This window comes from Protopterus annectens, chromosome 3.part0 (genome assembly GCF_019279795.1).
Source record: "Protopterus annectens isolate FY-2018-M chromosome 3.part0, PAN1.0, whole genome shotgun sequence".
NCBI classification, from domain to species: Eukaryota; Metazoa; Chordata; order Ceratodontiformes; family Protopteridae; genus Protopterus; species Protopterus annectens.
Genome location: NC_056731.1, coordinates 1,413,840,929 through 1,413,861,914, shown reverse-complemented (window position 1 = coordinate 1,413,861,914; position 20,986 = coordinate 1,413,840,929).

Below are 20,986 nucleotides of genomic sequence, written 5' to 3'. Positions count from 1 at the left end.
GAACTTACAGTACTATTATATCTATTATTCACTAGGTCATATAAATATGCAGATATTCCTCAAGATTGGAGACATGCTTATTAAACTTGTTTTTAAGGGAAAGGGGAATAGGACAAACCCAGAGTCATATAGACCCTTAAGTCTACTTTCATATTGTGGAAAAATAATGGAGAAGGTAATATTGGATAAGTTATTGTCAGAACCGGATAGGTTGGGACTTGAAACCATATATCAGCATGCATATGTTGAAAACAGATCTATTACCACCTGTAACATGATATTCTATAACAATATAATAACTGCTATGAATGAAAAATTGTGCTGTGATGTAATTTATATAGATTTAACTTTAGCATTTGACAGGTTCATACACAACACTGATCAATAAGTTAGTAAAACTAGGTATTGATGTACTCTTGATAAGCTGGATAGCTGCATGACTTACAAGTAGGACATGACAAATATCATACAGCAACTGGACAGGCAAAATCCTTGTTTACAGTCTGAGTTCTAAAGGGCTCTATCTTAGGCCCTTACTTGTTTAGAGTGTATCTTTCAGACCTAACTTTTTGATCTGAGGTGTTCTACAGTCCATATGCAGATTACCTGAAATTGGGTAAACTGATTGTGTTACAGAAGGCATGTCTGCAAAATAACTTGACTAAATTGACCATTTGGGCACAGGAGAATAATATACTGATATGCTTAGTTTTTGCTGTATTTTGAGATTTGGTAGGTATAAATTGAAAGGTGAATATTTAATACAGCACACAGAGATTGAAACTGTACTCATTTAAGGACCTTGGTATATGGGTAGATTCAGCTAGGAGTTTTTCTAATCATATCAACCAATTGGTTAATGATAGTTATAGAACTATAGGTTGTATGAAAAGATTTATAAAGTCTAGGAGATGAAAAAAAATAATGAATGAGAAGTGTACTAATTGGTTCTCTGACAGAGTAGCTGTTGCATGGAACAGACTACCAAATTATATTAAAACAAGTACAAGGAGCAAGTGCTTTGGTATATTGGCAAGCTAGAAGGGCATTAATGGCTGTGCTTGAAATATTTTTATGTATGTAACACATTTTTATAACCTACACACACATCAGTATTTAAAAAGACATCCCTGTTATACACAGTTTTTTATTTATTTATATATATATATATATATATATATAATATATATATATATATATATAATATATATATATATATATATATATATATATATATATATATATATATATAATATATATATATAATATATATATATATATATGTGTGTGTGTATATAGGGGGTGTACAAATGTCCCCTCATACCCTCTGAATGCTGAGGTTATCTGCTTGCACACATCATAACAGTTGTCTGAAGGAATCAGACCATGGCCACAACAGTACATATTCCACTCACCCACAGACCCCTGTGCCTGCGGAATGTCACCTTGTAGAAAGACACAGATGATCAGGTGCTGCAATATACAATGGTTTCAATGCTTGCCTTGGACAGGCCATATTGTCCCTGGCCACATGTCTGCCTGTTTAACTGCAACCAGCCACATATGGCCATACTAGTAAGTGTATACACATAGCAGGCATATTTAAGCAATAATCCATGCCTGGGTGTGGGTAATGCTGGATTTACCCACGGTTGGTGTGGTGTCACGAGGGCAAAGCCTGAGTGGCCAAACAAAGACAACCGTGGGTAAATCCAACTTTACCCACACCCAGAAGTGGGTTACTGCTATTATACAATGACATTTAAGAAAAAAAATACATACTTTTCTTAAATAATGGCATTGTATAATGCCTCCATGCTGCCCTTCCGCAGCTGTCTGGTATTCTGCAGCAGTTCTGATGTACTGCGCATGAGTATGCTTACATCAGAGCTGTGTGGAAGCAACAGAGAAAGCAAGATCTCCGTTGCTTTTGAGAAAGTGTCTCGCTATGTTAAAGGAGTTTAACACAGCGAGCCAGCTTTATAAAAAAGCAACAGAGATCTTCCTTTCTCTGTTGCTTTTTTTTAAAGCTGTCTCGCTATGTTAAACCTGTTTAACATAGCGAGACAACTGTATAAAAAGCAACGGAGAAAGGCAGATCTCCGTTGCTTTTTTTTAAGCTATCTCGCTATGTTAAACTCCTTTAACATAGCAAGACACTTTCTAAAAAGCAACTGAGATCTTGCGTTCTCCATTGCTGTAACAAAAAAAAAGACTTGTACTAATGGGAAAAAGTCCAGGTGACTGGACCTTTTTCCATTAGTACAAGTCTGATTTACAATGGGCACGCTGACCAATCAGCATGCATGTTTTGGAATATTAATGGGGGGTCATTGTATAATAACAGGTATCCCACTCCTAGGACACTAGATGCAATATCACTCTGCAGGTCACATATGGTGTCCAACACAAGGCTACTTTGCATACTCCACAAGTACAGTGCCTGCAATTATCTATAAAGAAGGCATAACCTGTGGTGCATGTGATAAGTACTGCATGCTATAGTGTGCAATAGTAGATAGGCAGGGGTTCTAATCTGATAGCAGGCAAGTGTGTGTGTGGATGTGTGTGATTATTCCCCTTGCAGCACTACAGGTATGCACATATGGGCTATCTCTGTGCAAAGGTTATTCATTTTATGGCCATGTGACTACATGCAGGGCTCTACATTGCCCTCTAAGGCCTGCTGATGTCGTCCACCTTAGGAGTGCTGCCAGACAGTCTAATATCAGATAAGCTCCATGGCGCATGTGATAAGTACTGCATGCTGCAGTGTATTATAGAAAATAAGTAGGTGTTCTAATCTCACAGCAACCAACTCTGTGGATGTAAATCTATCCTATTTTACCTCATTTACCTTAAGAGCACTGACAGAGTGTTTAGCATCACATAAACTCCATGGCACGTGCGATAAGTAATGCGAGCTATAATATGTAATATGAGATTAGTACCCCTACCTATCTACTAACAGCCATGTGTGTGTGTGTAAGTATATCCCTTTGCAGCACTCTGGACATGCCCATATGGGCTATCTCTGTACAAATGTTATGCATTTTGTGGCCCTGTGACAAGTTGCTGGCCTCTATATTGCCCTCCTCTACAAGGCCTGCTGATGTCATCCACCTTAAGAGTGCTGTCTGAGACTGTAATTTCAGATAAACTCTATAGCACATGTGATAAGTACTGTGAGCTATAGTGTGTATTAGTAGAATGTAGGGGTTCTAATCACACAGCAGCTAACTGTGTGTGTGTGTGTAAATATATCCCCTTGCAGGACTATAGTGTGATAAGTACTGCATGCTGTAGTGTATTATAGAAAATAAGTAGGTGTTCTAATCTCACAGCAACCAACTCTGTGAATGTAAATCTCTCCTCTTGTACCACTACAGTCATGCCCATATGGGTGATCTCTGTGCAATGAATATGAATTTTTATGGTCCTGTGACTAGCTGCTGGCCTCTACATTGCCCTCCTCTACAAGGCCTGCTAATGCCATCCACCTTAAGAGCACTGGCAGAGACTCTAATTTCAGATAAACTCTGAAGCACATGTGATAAGTACTGCAAGCTATAGTGTGTAGTAGTAGAATGTAGGGGTTCTAATCTCACAGCAGTTAACTGTGTGTGTGTGTAAATATATCCCCTTGCAGCACTCTGGACATGCCCATATGGGTTATCTCTGTACAATGGTTATGCATTTTATGGCCCTGTGACTAGCTGCTGTCCTTAAATTGCCCTTCTCTATATAATCATAACTGATGTCTGCCACCTGTCTGACCCAGACACGGGATATTTGTAGATGTGTCAACTGCATTGCCACACCTTCTAGATTTGTAAGTTCAGAAAATCCAAGTGACACGTAGCAAGGGTAGCAGACGTTATCACAAAGTAAGAATGAATGATTACACTGACTGCACCCACTGTCCCTGACATACTTTTCTACAGATATGCACCTAGGGAGCCATGCACGTATACTGCTGTACCTTACTGACATCATATTTCTGCTGTGCTGCCATTCCATCTTGTGCTGCTGTATTGCTGCCATGTGTGCATAGTTTATCTCTTCAGACTCCAGGAACCGAAAAATACACAGGTCCATGACACACCTGTCATTCTGTAAAACTACTGCCAGTCCAACATCATGCAACAAAAATACAGTGTGATGTGTAGTCATGACACATGCCAGCATACATTACCTGTTGTGACCCACAACAAGTGCCATGGCAAAATCATACTGCACTACACAAGTACATGTCAAGTAATGTAGATACCCTGTGTATCAGACACATAGTAGCATTTCTCTGCATCAATGGAATGGATAGCAGGGATGTGGCACAGGTATAATCGCATGTGCAGGGTGTGGTGTGTGGGGTGCCAGAGGCCTAGGCTGTGCCAAACAGTTGACAGCATCTGTGTGAGTCAGGAAGGGATACGGGTTAGATGGGCTATGGAGAGGAGCTGAGTGTGTCTGTTGGTGACCTGCATGTAATAGTGGTGTTTCAGTGTGTGCATGTAGGCAGTCAAGCCCAGTGCTAGCCCTACACATGTGTATGTTGGACAGCTGTGGACCGTACATGGTATAGTGGACAGTTCACCATCTCTGGTTATGAACACAGGAACTGGCTCTGCCAGGAGTAGCACTGGCACTGCCATGCCCATGGTCAGATGGGGTGCTAGTACTTGATGGTGACTGCTGTCTGCTGGGGCTTTGTCCCAATTGGACTGCCGAGGACCAAGTGCCCATGGCCTGCTACATCCTGGTGTGGACAGCATACTTCTCTCTGTAGTGCTGGAGGTACTGCCACTATGGGAGAGTGACTGTGCACGGTCACATTGACACTCAGCAGATGGTGTTGCTGACCTAGGTCCATGTGTCTGATGCCCAACTCCAACTAGATGTTCCAACACAGACAATGTGTGGTCTAAGACAGACACTGTCTCAGCCCACCATCTGTCCACTGCATCAGTGAATGGATCCAGGGTGTCACAAATGCACTGGATGCAGTCATGGATGTCCGACTGTGCTGCATCCATAACCTAAGCATTCATCTGGTGTTGTGTTCTGAATGTGCCTGTGCCTCCATGGCAGGCTGAAACATGCATCGAGTGACCAGTGATGTGACACTTGCAACAGGTGGTAGATGGGCAGCAGTCCTCCTATGAGCAATCCGTCAATCTGCCTGTGTGACCTCAATATCTGTCTGGCTATGGCCAGTGTCTACACTCACTGACACCATAGTTGCCACACTGTCCTGTTTAATGTCACTACCCTCTGACTGGGGACTAGGTATGTGTGGGCATACTGCCTGTGTGCAGTGAAAATGGTCGCAGAAGAGGGATGTCAACCTCTGGGACAGATTCAGACCCTAACAACCCCACCTGAGCCTCACTATGGCCATCGTCATCATCAGAGTCCAGTGAGACACTGACATCAGGTTGTGAGTGGGACAGCCTCCATCCCCCCCAGTTACTTGTGAACTCCAAGACAAAAGGAGTACATTACTACCTGCACTTTTATGTGTGGTAATCTACACAGACTCATACAAATGAGTATCCACAACTGCATTTCCAGTTTCACATCTTTTCATCTCCACTCCCATGCACGACAGACAACCTCTCAACAACATACACAGACAAGTCAAGCCCTTTATAACATGCACTTCAGCCATATCCAATTAAAGTTGTCAGTACAATCTGCCTGTAAGGTATGTAATATGGCACTATACATGATAGAACTATACATAAAACCTTGCTATCTTGAAATGATATGCCAGTACTAGTGTCACTGCCTCAGGTATGTACCATCTCCCTTTTGTGTTTGAACAGGCATCTTGGAGTAATTGCCTCGTGTATACCAGGCTGTATAGCTGCTCATAACTAAGTACAAACATGTCAATGGTCGTTCAAATACACATTTTTGATTACCCAGTCTGTGAACCATAGTCAATTGTTCCAGAATGGAACATACAAATATACTTACTCTGGCTAATCACAACATTTGTACATAGGGCAATATGGCAGCCCTTAACTTTCATAGGGTATATATGATCCATAAAAATCAGTATCACACTTACCAGGTGCAGGACCATGGACTTGGCCCACACCTGACGGACCTATGAAAAGGTGAGGGAGAGGTATTGTCAGCATCACCAAATGTTGCAATACTATAAGGTAATATGTGCATATATCCACATGTACAGTAGCTATTGTGATACTGTCTGTATTACTGACATTCTCAGTATGTGTACACAAGTTAGCATAAACCTCAACATCCACCCCCCAATGCAGATAGACCTGACACCCATGTACAGGTATGCACAGCTTGCCACAATGACTGAGACAGTATTACACTGGTGAACATATTATGCTTACCTGGATGTTCCTCTGCTGTGGACACTGTGGCACCCACCTCTATGATGTATGGTGTGATGGATGCCTGAGAACTGTTGTGTGGTCCTAGGTTCACCAAGAATTCCTCTGTGGCCAAGAGTGGTTGTTCTGTCACAGGCCCTCCACCTGTGGCTTTACAATCCATGGCAACAACAGCTTCCCTTCGTTGTGCAAAATTCAGCATGACTGTGGCCCAGTGTCGGACCTGCAGATAGGTCCTGTCCTGTTGGCCAGTCTGACATCCCGCACAAGGTCTGCCCACAATGCTGCTTTTTGTTCCCTATTGTGCCTTCCCCTGGACAACAAGATTTGATGGTGCTGTCTCAGTCCATCCACTATTATGTCATTCTCCAGATCTGAGAAGGGGGCATGTCTTCTGTGGTACATGCTTCCTGAAAGACAACAAAAGGGGAACACATTACAGGACCAGATATGTGGATGTCCACTATGTACAGATCCAGAAAACCCATAATGGCCTGCACTATCTACTGCTCCATCACACATCATACTCTACAGCCTGGCAACACACTACATGTGTGGATACCACCAAGATAGTAGCAATACTGGGGTATGTCCCTGTGTGCCATGACAAATTCTATGGTATGTTCCTACACCCAGCACTGCAGTCTACTGTGGTGTGTCCCCTATGGGCAAACACCAACTAATATGTCATACAGCCACTGCCAGGCAAATAGCAGTGTGCTATTACAACCACTATATTGGGACAGTCCAGCAAAACCAGTGTGACACAATGATAGAAAACAATGCAAACCTGCTGTAGTATATGTTCTCTGTAGGCATCATACCTCTCAACTATACAGCTGTTGGCAGAATGTCAAGATGTTTGCCTCATAGTTTTGGTAATTTTCAAACAACATTGTGGATTTCTGACAAAAGCTTGGCCAGTCATTGATGGCTGATGTCAGAAAATAAAGACAGACATCTGAGTTTAAGATGTCATACACTTCTGAACACAGTTATGCTGCTGTAATATCTGTTATTCTATTCCCTTTCTTATTTTGTATGAGCAATAGTTAGTGTCTGTAATTTTGGGCCTTTGTCCCTCCATTAATTATGACTTTGTTCAGATATCTTGCTGTACAGGTTGATAGCTATGTTAGGCATAGTTCTCAACCAGACGGGGAACAAAGTAAACAGGATCATGGACTTAGTCAGAGTACATCAGGGACAATTGGGAAAACTTTTATAATGTTAGAACTATTTATGTGAGACAGTGACAGAGTGAAAGGAAGTGTATTAGTGTACATTGTCTGATGTTACAGGAGTATACGTCCGTACTTATTGTCACTGTGTCTTAAGTGTTATTCGCTAGCTTCTGTTCAATAGCTAACCTTTATATGAGAGAATAAGGAGGACAGAGCAAAGATGTCAGTGGAAATCAGTGACTTTTGAGAGGCATGCCTGTAGTGCTTTTCCCATGCCCCCATCCTCCCATCTGCATCCTGTTATATGGAGAAATCAATTACATACTTGGTTGAATGCAGTACTCCTTTGTTGAACTTTGTTTCTGGTAATCTTTTGAAAATGCACTCTGTGTGAGGTAACTCTCATACAGACTTGTTCCCCATAACCAGCTGCTTGCCTTTTTAAGTTACTGCTCATTGGTGAGTAATTGCCTCTGCACCAGTCTGTAGCTCTGATATGGTAATTGCAGCCAAAACAGCTGAATTGCACTATCATTAGCCAATGGCATGCTACCACAGTGCAATATATTAGGCCTTCATGTAGACCTGGGCCCCTTTCTTAGTTAAGATGGACATTACTGAGGTGTGGAGACTACAACATCACATAGAATAGGTACCATAACTGTCAACTGTAGAGATTTATGCAGCATGTCCACAGTTTTGCCTCGTATGTGTGGTCAGTGTCCCATGACACTGTGGTCATCTGGCAAATCACTGGCAAAAATTGTGGGTTGAGGTCAGTAATGGAAGACACATATTTGAGTGTCATTCTTCATACCCCTCTGAATATGCATGCTAATGCAATAGATGTTATTGTATCAACTTACTATCGATATAGGAGCAAACTGTAAAACATGTCCCAATCTCTGGACCTTTGTCCTCCCCCATTAAGTATGACTTTGTCTGGATACCTTGTGCTAGGGGGTTGAGAGGTATGGTAGGTGTGCAGTGCTACCTTTACATACAGGTGTGTATGCTACTGTGAGGCTGCAGCATAGAACACATGAGGGGAGTGCAAACACTTTGGAGGACAACAAGCTGTACATGTAACTGTGACAGCTGTGACAGCCTTGTCATTACAGCAGATCCAGGTTAAAGGTGCCCTTTTGAGTCCATTCGAGACATGTGATTAAGGTACATCTGTTATGCAACAGTGTCTATAACAGAGTATTAGGTGACATATAGTTATGCTGTACAGATATGTGCAGTGTATACCCATCTGCAGGCCTTTGACTTGCAAAACTGGGTAGTAGCAAAACTGGGTAGTAGTTCATTAATTAGCAGTAACCTGTGTAAATAAAGATTGCATGACCCTGTCATTAATTGCTGTCTTCACAATAATGTAATTACACTGCAACACAAGACTGGATTTAAACCCAGGCCTGTGTGTGGCAAAATGTACTGCATGGGAAGGATTTAACAGACTGAGATACTGAGTCACTCCTATAGCAAGTGTATTTGCAAGGTATATGTGCAGACATAGAGGCTGCAACACAGCAGACGTGCAGGCTGTGACATACATTGTCTGCACCCATCAGTATGTGCCTGGTTTTCTGTGGCTGCATTTCTGCACCAGGGTCCTAGTTTAACATGTTATTTGCCATTGTTGCCTTAGCAGGTGCCTTCCTACATGTTGCTGATACAAGGGCACATTTTCCTACTATCAAAGACCTCACTTAACATCCATTTTATGTCTTTGGCTGTCGTGTGGTTTATTATTGCACCAGAGTCCAAGGAACACTCCTGTTTTTCCCATTAATTTTTAATTCCAGTTTGTGCAGTGCAGTGTGGCACACGGCTACACTGAGGCACACCTAATGACAGTTTTAATTAAGATCTATGCGGCATTGGGGATTAATGCAGTGTGCTGCAGGTATGATGGGCATGGGTTCAGAGCATGGCAGAGTTGTTTGTTTTGTACATGTGACTTACAATGTTATAAACACATATACTCATTAGAGGTCTATTTAGCTGAGCTAAGCAAAGCTCCACTCCATGGTAAGCACGCAACTCTGTGCTAAAAAATATAAAGAAAAGAGAAAAGGGGTGATGGGAGCAAGCAGGGAGAACACATAGTAAAAGGCAGGTAGGGATGTGCAGGAAGGGTGTAGGAAAGAACCATAGCTATCCATTTCTTGTACAGCAACAGCTGTGCACATTGACAGATTTTGTAGATAAATTTGAACTTTCAAAGTCCAGAGAGAGGTGTGAGGACAACATAACTGCATTGTCAAGGCAATTGAACCAAAGTACTTGTTTCCAGTGGATACGTGTGAAATGGAGAGCTATGTATGGAGCGGTATTTTTTTTTTGGGACAGGTGCCCATTTTTTTTATTAAGGTGAGGGTGCACATCAGGAGTTAGGTATGTGTGAGGAAGTAAGTTGGGTAGAAGAGAATGCATTCATAGACAGACAAGGCAGACAAGACAGCAGACAGACCGGTGTGTGACACATGAGGTGGGTGAATGCCTTGGCTGGGGAGGGTGTTGTGGAATCCGTCCAGACAGCAACAGAGTGACTCATGTCCCCACCCATGGGACTGTTGACACTGCTCCTTCACTGCTCCAAGGGTGGCTGTGCTGGATGCTGGGAACCAGGACATGGCTGCCCCACCAGATTGGCCAGCATGCCCTCAATCTGGCTCAGGCAGCATTCATAGCGTCGATGAACAATCCTGCACACTGTGACTGGCAGTTCAGCCTGAGTGACAACACCCCAACTGCCACCTCTCCCAGGGGGAGGCCAGACCCCATCACCTGAGATTGTCTCATCCAACGCCGAAGGTAGTGCAGCAGCAGTGGAAGGGGCATCACCGTTCTGGGTCCTAGACTTGCTAGAACCTGGTCCCATGGCCAGTTGAGACAAGGTTGGCAGATCACCCAGAACTGGCCTACCTTGATGTGCTGCAGTAATCAAGGTATAGCAATAAGTATATGTTAGTTGTAAACAAATCATTGTTAGTAATAACAACATGGCAGAACATTGGAAATAACCCAACTACATATTAATGCATATTATGTGAAACACAACAATAACGGAACAGTCGGTATGTTAAAAGCATGCCAGTAACAGTTACAGCATAACACCAACAAAATAGGTAATTTACCAAGATATGTTAATATGCAACCATTATAAAACAAAACAATAATAAAACACATGTCCCAAAATACAGTTGATGTTACAAAATATGTTAATAGTAAACTATAACCAATGAATAACAATAAGAGATAAATGAAGATAAGGGGTGGGGAGAGAAAGAGAGAAACAGTCCATTAGTAACATTTCTGGTTATTTCTTTGACAACAGTACTACTATTTACTCTATGGGTCTGTATTTTGTTTGTGTACAGTGACTACAGGTCTCCTATAGCTGATGTAGCACATACATACCTTTGAAGCTATTTACATGGGACACTATGGGCCAAGCAACCATGGGTACACAACTACACAGGACACTTGTATATCAGGTGGACCTATATAACTACCAAGGTGTTATGTGGGCTGATTTGGTGGTACTCTGTAATCTAGGTAATCATTTCCATGGTAATTCTGTGACAGATGGATTATGCACTATTTATTGCATAATGTGAAATCAGTGACACTTGAGTGACATGTATGTGTACAGTACAGACACTAAACAGCTGTCTTGCCTTGGTTGGCAGACATGGGAATAGAGCCCAATAGCAGTGACTGCAGCCGACATCTGCATAAGATGTATTAATTGACTGAACAAACTTTTAACAGGCACTCCAGGCATACAGCCATACTGGGATTATACATTTTATTTCTGACTGAACATTGCTGATTAACACATTCTTGCTAACAATTTTAACAGTTTGTGACATCTAAGCACAGAATTATCTGCTAATAATATGGGCTACCTCACCCATTTATCTTTAGTTGAAATGGAGAGAGAAACTGTGAGCATTACATGACTGCTACTGTAATATTTACTGCTATATACCACTGGATTTGAGCCCTGGACTGTGTGTGGCAAAATTAACTGCCTACAGAGCATTTAACAAATTGAACTACTGAGTCACTGCTGATTACTGACTGGCTGATATTTGCCTAGAGCTCACCTGGAATCAAAATATGACCTGGTAGTACTACTACATTGTTCTACAAGACTGCAGTGACAGTAGAACACACATGCATGAAATACACACATAACTCAGATAGTAGGTAAGCTAGATTTCAGTATCATATCTGCGAAGTCAACAAACAATATCAGATTATGGAGTGGGCTACCTTACCCATATACCTTTATTACCTGATGTCTGTGGATAACGGAGCATTATGTGACCAATATTGGCCTAGAGACAGCCTTGAGCAGTACTAATATGAGGTAACCAATACAATTTGCAGCCATTACATTTGCACACTACAGTTATTACAGTGTTATACTTGACTGTAGTTCATTACCTTACTGCCTCAATGTATACAGCTCTCATGCAATGGTTACCACAACACAATCCTGATGTTCAGCATTTTTCTTGGTGTTATTGGTATTGTTTTATGTTTTTATTGCAGTACAGTTGCCATTATTCATTCACTTCAATACAGCTCTAATTCCAAATGTATTGCACTACAAACTTTACTGTATATTCGTTAATGCAGTTATTGGTATTGTTTCATATTTTTATTGCACTACAGTTGGCATGTTTCATTTATTGCACTACCACTCTAATTGCACTAAAAACTGTACTATTTTATTGGAGTTGTTGCTTTACTCTTTCTTGCTTATTTCTTTGAAGTTAGCATAATATATCCGTACTCTCCATGCTCACGGTGCAACCTGGCCAAGTGCCCAGCAAGCGACTCAACATTCCGAGCCCTCAGCTGCAGCTGTAGGGAGAGAAGCACAGCATTATGCATACCAGTTTTGCAGGCACTTAGAGTACATATTGGTAAAACAGAGGAAAAAGTACTTAAATAGTTGTGGGGCAATACTTGCCTTCACTTCTTGGACACAGGTGTCCAAGAGTCCCCTCTTCCATCTTTTCAGGTCATCATGGTGGTGATTACACTGCTCACCTGTATGAGAGATACCAGTGACACTGGTGAGTTCTCTGGCCAGCTGGTCCCAGGCCTCTGCCTTATGCTCTGAGCCCTGGAAATCACGCTGCAGCAGCCTGTCCACATGGTTTTGTACAAAGAGCCCATTCATGACCCTGGACTCCAGAATGCCCCAACACTGTGCTGGAAAGCACACACCTTCACCACCACCTGCCATTGCATATTATCAGTGGTAGAACTGCAATTGATTCTATTATATTCCTGCCTATTGGGCTTAATATAGGCTGTTTTCCTGCCCTTACATGTCATTGTGTAACATTCAAAAAAGCACCGCATCACTTAGCACTGTGCAAACCAGCGCAGGTGAGCTGAGAAGTGCAAAAACTCGCAGAACCATATTCTTACCGAAGTTTAGCAGCGTGCAAACCAGCCAAGCAGAGCCGAGCAGTGCACAAACATTGGCAGCCATTACCGTGTTTATGCTGTGCTTAGCATGTCTAAGCACAGTTGAGCAGAGCTTAGCAGAGTGCAGTGGGGCCATCTTTTATAAAAAAGGCATAATATGTACATCAGAATTAAATGCATGTTTTCCCTTCCATGTATTCAAACCTTGGACCTACTCCACATGGAAGCTATAACTCTACCCATTTAGCTATGTAGATATTAAAAAATCTGCTATAAATTCACATATACCACTTTGCTACCTATAAGCAGCGCTGAGCACCGCTCTGTGCAAACACACCTAGACACGTTGAAACACACGTTTAAATAAATAAGTTCATCCGGTTTCTATTTTTAGATGTCTGGCAGGTGCCTACTATCTTATATGTGAGGAAAGCCTGGCATTGCTGCGTTCCATGCCACACTTTGCAAACATTTTTTTTTTTAAATTAAATAAAAATAAAACAAAGAAAATAATAAAACAAAGGACATTGCAGGGAGTCTCATACTCATCTGCAGTCATGGTTAGGACTACACCACTTCCTACACTGAATAAATAACAGTGTTCCTCACCTCTCCCTTGGCAATGCACCATCATTAATATGCATGGCATGCTGCTGAGAGAACTGTGACCACAGACGTGGATACATTCCATGTAGGCTCTACACAGTGCCTACATAAATATTAAATCCTGGGGTTTATGTATTTTTTACTATTTGTTAGAATCTATGATGTCAGAAAGATTGAGATTTGCCTTACTCATTTGTAATACCAATGCTTTTAATTCTATTTATTTAAGTATGATACCTTGAAAGCAGTGTGTTTTTCTATAATCTCTAGTTACTTGATTTAGCAGCTCTGTATGGATACACAGATCTGTATTACAACTGGCAGCTGTAGGTTAGGGAATGATGTATTAACTTAGGGAGCACAGTTGGCTTAATGTTGTTCACCTCCCAAGTACAAGATATAAGGTACAATTCTGACCTCTGGCCAGTCTCTCTGTGAACTTTGCATGTTCTCCCTGTGTCCCTGTGGGGTTCTCCTCATTAGATGTTTCCATCTCAAACACACACAAGAATGAAATTGTGGGCAGCAGCACATATTCTTGATGGTGCCTATTCAGGGAAGAGCTGTATAGACCAATAACTTTTGGCATCAGCTGGACTGAGCAGTATCCTCTAGATAAGAGGACATATATAACAGACTATGCACCATGTCAGGGCTAGTCAACTGATGATGTAAAAATTATATCTAGGTGACTAGGTCATACTGACTAATGTTGGCAAAAATGGACATGAGCATGGTTGTTGAGGACCTGAGCTACTTAGACCTACAACAGTGGTGGGGAAGGGTCTATGTGTCCTTATTGTCCAGTATATCTTATATAAAGCCCTGCAACCCTATGTCAATAATCTGTCAGTGTCTAGTTACTCAGTTTTGGTTACCTGGGATAAAGCTGAGATATAGCTGGATGTAAAACCAACTGAAAGATTATTACACTCAATATAGGGTTCACTTATAGAATGCAGTGGATAACATGATTGTGAGGAGGCTGTACATCCTATTTCTCCTCTGTATACAGAATCCAAGATAGAATGGAAGTGCAGCTTAGGGTTCAGACTCTACTATTCAGAGGGATACAAACTTGTGGCAATCAAACTCCAATATAAAAGAAACCAAAACTCAAACTGTAAAAACAAAGGCAGAAAGGTAAAACCACACAAACAATGTATTGTGAGCGCTTTCGTACAAAAATTCTTATGTACTTCTTCAGACATTATTACCCAGCTATAAATGCCTTAAAAAGACTACAAAATTGAACCAATTTAAGCAATAAATTAATCACTGACTTAATCAAACACGAACAGGACACTGTTTAAAGAAACATTCTCAAAATCCCATTCAATGCATAATAGGAAAGCCATCCAATTACAAACATAAACATTCAAATAAAAATGAAAATAAGAACAACTAATAATATGTAGAAAACTCACTTCATCCTACTCTTAGAACATAAAAATAATTATAGCTATTTTTATGTATGTCTGTATATATATTTTCCACATAGTCAAAAGCTTTTTAAAAACTTTTTTAAAAATGATATACTTTAACCATGTTTCACCTATCTAATGCCTTTAATTTTAACAGGCATTTGATGGAACATGCTTCATTTAATCCAGGATAAATGTGTATTAGTCTGCAATTGCCACATTAATTCATGTTCCTCGAGTTTAAGCTGCCATGGGCCACCTCGAAGATTTTTGCATACAAGATCAACAATAAATTGGAAACTATGGGACTGAAACTCAGCCAAGGCATTAGTACTGATATTCCTGGCAATATTATAAAAATGTTCATATATACATTGTTTAAATGGACGCTCAGTTTTCCCTAAATAAAAAGCTGAACATTGACGGCAAGTAGCCAAATAAACTATGCCTTGGCTGCCATAAGTAAAACGACCCTTAATGAGATATTTAGTCCCACAGATAAATGCAAATGTCGCTGTCTGGATATGCTTGCAATAATTACAACGTCCACATTTGAACATTCCCTGGGCATGTCTATACATGACCCTAGGGTCTTCAAATAACATTTTTAAATTTGGGCCACGTTTGAGTTACCAAGGGCCTCATCCCTAAAAGATTTTTAATCATGTGATCCTCTAATATAAGGTCCCAATTATTAACCAAAATATTCCTAAATTCACATGCCTTAGTAGAATATTGAGTTGAAAAACTAGTAGTATAATTTTGCCCTCCATTTTCATGTATATTTTGATCATTAAATAGTAAGTTTGGTGAGCCCAAGGGTTCCCCCTCTGGGACGTGACCTCTTGACATAATAGGTTTAAAATGCTTTACCTCTCTGTTTAATTTGACCTCACCAATAAGGTGGTTAATAAGGGAAACCGGGTATCCATGGTTTATTAACATAATTTTCAAATTTTGACATTCCCTCAAAAACTCATCATTGGTAGAAGTCGTTCTCAAAGCCCTTACTAACTGACCTTTAACCACAGCTCTCTTTTGGTGGTATGGATGATTACTTTGAATATGCAAGAAATAATTGCAATATGTAGATTTTCTGTGAATGAGTGTTGTAAAGCTATTAAACATTACATCCTTACAGAGGTTGATGTCCAAAAAGGCAATGCTCTGACTGTTAAATTGGAAAGTGAAGTCCAAAATATTTGTAAAAGATGTCATAGTCTCAACCAAATGGATTGCAACACTTACATCACCTTTTAGGATGAAGAACATATCATCCTGGTATCTAGTATACCAAGCAACTTTTTCTTTAAAGATTGAATTTTGAAATAGAAATGTCCTCTCCCAGAAGGCCATGATGGCATTGGCAAAACTGCTGCCACACGAGGAGCCTATGGCTACCCCTGATTTTTGGAGAAAATACTCCCTTTTAAACATAAAGAAATTATTACTTAAAACAATTTCTAATAGCACAATAATGAGATCAACCTCTTTTCCTTCTACTTGCTTAAGAAAAAGAAATTCCCTTACCCAATCTAATCCAAGGTCCTGAGGGATGGTTGTATACAAATCTTTAATATCTACAGTCAGGAAATTATAAGATGGATCAAATGAAAGGAAATTCACCCCAGGGATCAAGTCAGTTGCCCTGCTAGACAGGGGTCCAGGGAAGTAAATAGTGTGGGAAGAAATAGCCAGGGAATTGTTATGGCTAGGCTTGTATAGGCCCTAGGGCTGATAGCCTAGTACCAACCTATGAACCTATGGTAATTTATTCAGATAATCTAAAAAGGCCCAAGAGTCACGGCAAATTTGTAATTCTGACTGTAAAGGCAATTTGAGCTTAGAGTTTACCCACTTGGCACAAGCATATGTGATGTAAATGTTGCAAACCATTTGGTTGCATATCATCTACTCAGAGGCACTCTCTGCTTATCATACAAGGCCATGTCAAACCCAGAGCTGTTGGACATTCTACACTTAAAGAAATCCCAATCCCTCAGAGACACTGCTCCAGGGATCTAAACCTTATCATCACAATGAACAAAACATGCTGGAGGGATAGGTTCCTGACCCAGAGACTCCCCAGACTCTGGAATAGACTGCCAATACATGTCAAGCAGAGCGCCTCTTTGGCCAACTTCAAAAGGAACCTTGATGATTGGATGGGAGATAGGAAATTCACCCCAGGGATCATGTCAGTCGCCTGCTAGACAGGGATTCAGGGAAGTAAATACTGTGGGAAGAAATAGCCAGATAATTGTTATGGCTAGGCTTGTATAGGCCCCAGGGCCGATAGCCTAGTGCCAACCTATGAACCTGTGTTATAATGGTAGCCTTAAGTGTATTTTTACTTTCTCACGTGAGTGTAATTTCCTCAAAGTTGTTCTAAAAGCTGCAAAAATAATACCGGTATATGACATATTATGCAAAGGATCAAACATGATTTTAAAATCATTTCACAGTGGCGACACAGCATGATACATTAGACTTCATTTCCATGGGGATGAGTATATAACTTCTATCAATTGTGAATATATAGCACAACTACAATGTATTGTCATTAAGTTAACAATGCATCTGAACTAAAAGTTATATGCAGTGCACTTGAAAAAGGAACTTTTTTTTTTCACTGGAAGGATGCACCGCTGTACTGACAATGGCAATTTAGCTTGGATATTTTCAACAGTGAGCTGTATTTAAATCCTAAGGACATTTTATACCTAAGTAGCAAAGTATAGCTTGCTGAAAGTTTTAGAAACAAATGTCAAAGGTGGTTGAACTATATTTCCAAGCACAGGCCTGCAGAGACATTTCAGGCTGGCAGTCTGGTTTGCAGCATTTTACTTGGATTCCATTATGGATATACAGATATATATATATATATATATATATATATATATATATATATATATATATATATGTGTGTGTGTGTGTACCTTATTTCCATGGTGAATAATTCAGTGCAAGTACAGATTATATTTGCAGCAAGTTGCCATATATATTAATTCCAGTAATATGAATCACTTTCAGTTTTTTCCTCTGTTCTATCTACATCTGTGCTTCTCTGTTATCAGTCTTGAGTCATTAATTTTGGCATGTGCTGGGTTCCCCCAAATTCAGTCTGCACAAAATGGAAATGATAGCTGACTGGAAAGGCCATCACCCAGGCAATCATAGAAGTGGTATGTGCCATGCCACTATAACAAGAGGGTCTGTGTCAGAACAACGAAAAATCAAAATATCACTCACATGAGCGAATAATCAAGAACTTGAAATCGCTAGTGTGGAGGGCTGGACCCTCCACACCCACCACTAAATATATATTCCTACTCCGAGATCGCACTACAGTGAGGAAAGGGCAAATATTCTGATCTTCACTGTACAGAGATCCCAAAAAAACATCGACTTCCTGATCATTCACTCGTGTGAGTGATCGACATTTTGAGTTTTCGGCATTCTAAAGTAGACCCTATCAAGAGTTAGGATATTTCTTTTAAGGTCCTGACTTAAACTTTGGTGATTGACATATGCACCTTCACCTTACAGGACATCCTATACCATTCATGTGCATGTCTATATGCCTCTTCAAGCATAGTAAAGAAGGCCACCATCACTAGGTTGCTATAGCCAAGCTTACTTCCTTAGTTCAGGCCTTTTTGATGTTTTGCAAGCCGTTGCTTGAATGACTGAGATTGACAGACTGGATCCACAACTACTTCCTACCAAGATGGGTAAGTCAACACTACTGTTTGACTACTATTTTCCACCACCTGAATTTTTAGCACCTGAGCCGCTATTCAAGCTTAGATTATTTGGTTTATATTCAGAACTATATCCCTGTACTTAAAAGAGCCAGATTTAGCCATTTACAAAACTGAACTAGTCAGAAATATATCCCTATACTTCACAGAGCCAGAGGTAGCCATTTACAAAATTGAACTATCTGTTTCAATACTATACATGTACAACTACTGTGTTTTCATATGTTGGTAGATATATGATTATAGAAAATCAAACAATGACATATTGAATCTTAATTTAATATAGCATTTGATCCTATTCTCCAGTGAAATTATTTGAGAAACTTTAAGGGAATGTGCAGGATTCATTTTCCATACTGGATACAGAAATGGCTTATATAGAGGACTCAAATAATGAAGGTGATAACGGTGATAGGCAAAGAAAGTGGGCAATCAATGATGTATACAAGTTACAGTTGAGGCCAACTGCATTTGACATGCATCATTCAGATATTGCATTGAAGTGGAAGAGAAAATAAACATATTACTGGTGACACCAAACAAAGAAACTTTCCTGAAACAGTATTGTTGACTTCCAGGAAACTTTTGCGAATTCAAGGCATGGTCAGGAAGTAGACAACAGTAGATTAAAGAGGGCAAATGAAGGGCACTGCACTAGTGATTTTGCAGTCCATATGAAAATATATAGGCTGGAGTAAAACTGATTGCTAATTGAAGTACAAAAGGATTTGAGAGTGTAGGCATCTGGAGTATTTAATCATCCAGAACAACATAAAAAGCTGGTGACAAAGATAAGAAGTAGGGTTGGAATAAGGCATGCTTCGATTTAAGGGATAATGAGGCTATTATGCTACTTTCTGTTAAGCTCTAATGAAATCAGAATTCCAGTTTTGGGGAATATATAGCGAGCTGCATAATCAGTAGAATTATGAAGCCAAAAGATGGCAACTAGAATGGCTTAGTGGACAGAGGCTGGGAGATACAAGTATACATTAGGCAGTCTGTCAAAATAATAGATATTTTAGTCCTTTTCACCCCATGTCTGCTGACCATCAAGCTTACTGAATTTAAGCCCATTTGTTCCCTCATAGCGAGGGAGTTGCCCATTAAGTCTATGAGGACAAGTGCCACCTAGGAGTCATTATACTGGCATCCATGATGGTGATTCATGTACTTGCTGACATCCTGGTTTTGATTTGATTTGTACTTGACCTAACAACAACCCCTGGGTGGAGTTATAAACTATCTTCACAATCACAGAAACTCACAATGTCTTCCCCTTGTAAATGCATATTTCTGTATACTTGCCTTCAAGGCTACCACCAGGCAGTAACTTAGTGAGCTGAAGCTCCACCCTCATAAAATGCATTTACATTGATGCATCTCCTCTGAGGAATTCTGGCATTGTCTGTCCTGCCCATCCCCCAAATAGACATGCACACCTCCCCCTACCAGCTCTGTCAAACTCCAAAGCTGCTACACAAACTTGGGTTGCTTGGAGCATAGTCAGGGCTTTATCACCTCTATACATCTGCAGCTGAAAGTCTTCCACAATAATATTAATTAATACTGTACTATAAACTCATAACATTGCTACACTTTCTTCTTCTGTATGGCTGTGTAACTCTTCCCAGGTAGTGTTAATAATACCCCATCCCAAACTGATATTGAAGAAATCTATATGATATGCTCACAGCATATTTGCTTGCTATTCATGCACATTCCTTATAAATGGCCCTGTAATCATTTGTTGATTTTGATGACAGTTTCAGAACAGAAAATTCATCATGTAACAGCTACGGTTTTCTTTCCTAGCCCAAGTATCTTCCTTTTCATAGGTTAGTACTAGACTAACTGCCCTTATGGGCCATGTTAAGCCTAGACAATTGCCCCACGTCAGAATCAAACCATGTACCTTGTGTTTCTAAGGCAAGCACCTTAACCATTACGCCAACGCTATTTGATGTTGTCTTCCTTCTTGTGTGTGTCAGTTCCAGCCACATGCTGACTATTTTATCTTTGGTCTATCCTATAAATTTTGTAACCACACAATTACCTCTCACTCAACAGACACCTACACAATTACTTAATTTCCCTCTTACCAGTAGACATCAAAAATTGATCCTGCTCTTGTACATGTGAATAGTTCTAAAAACAAATGATCCCTTCATACA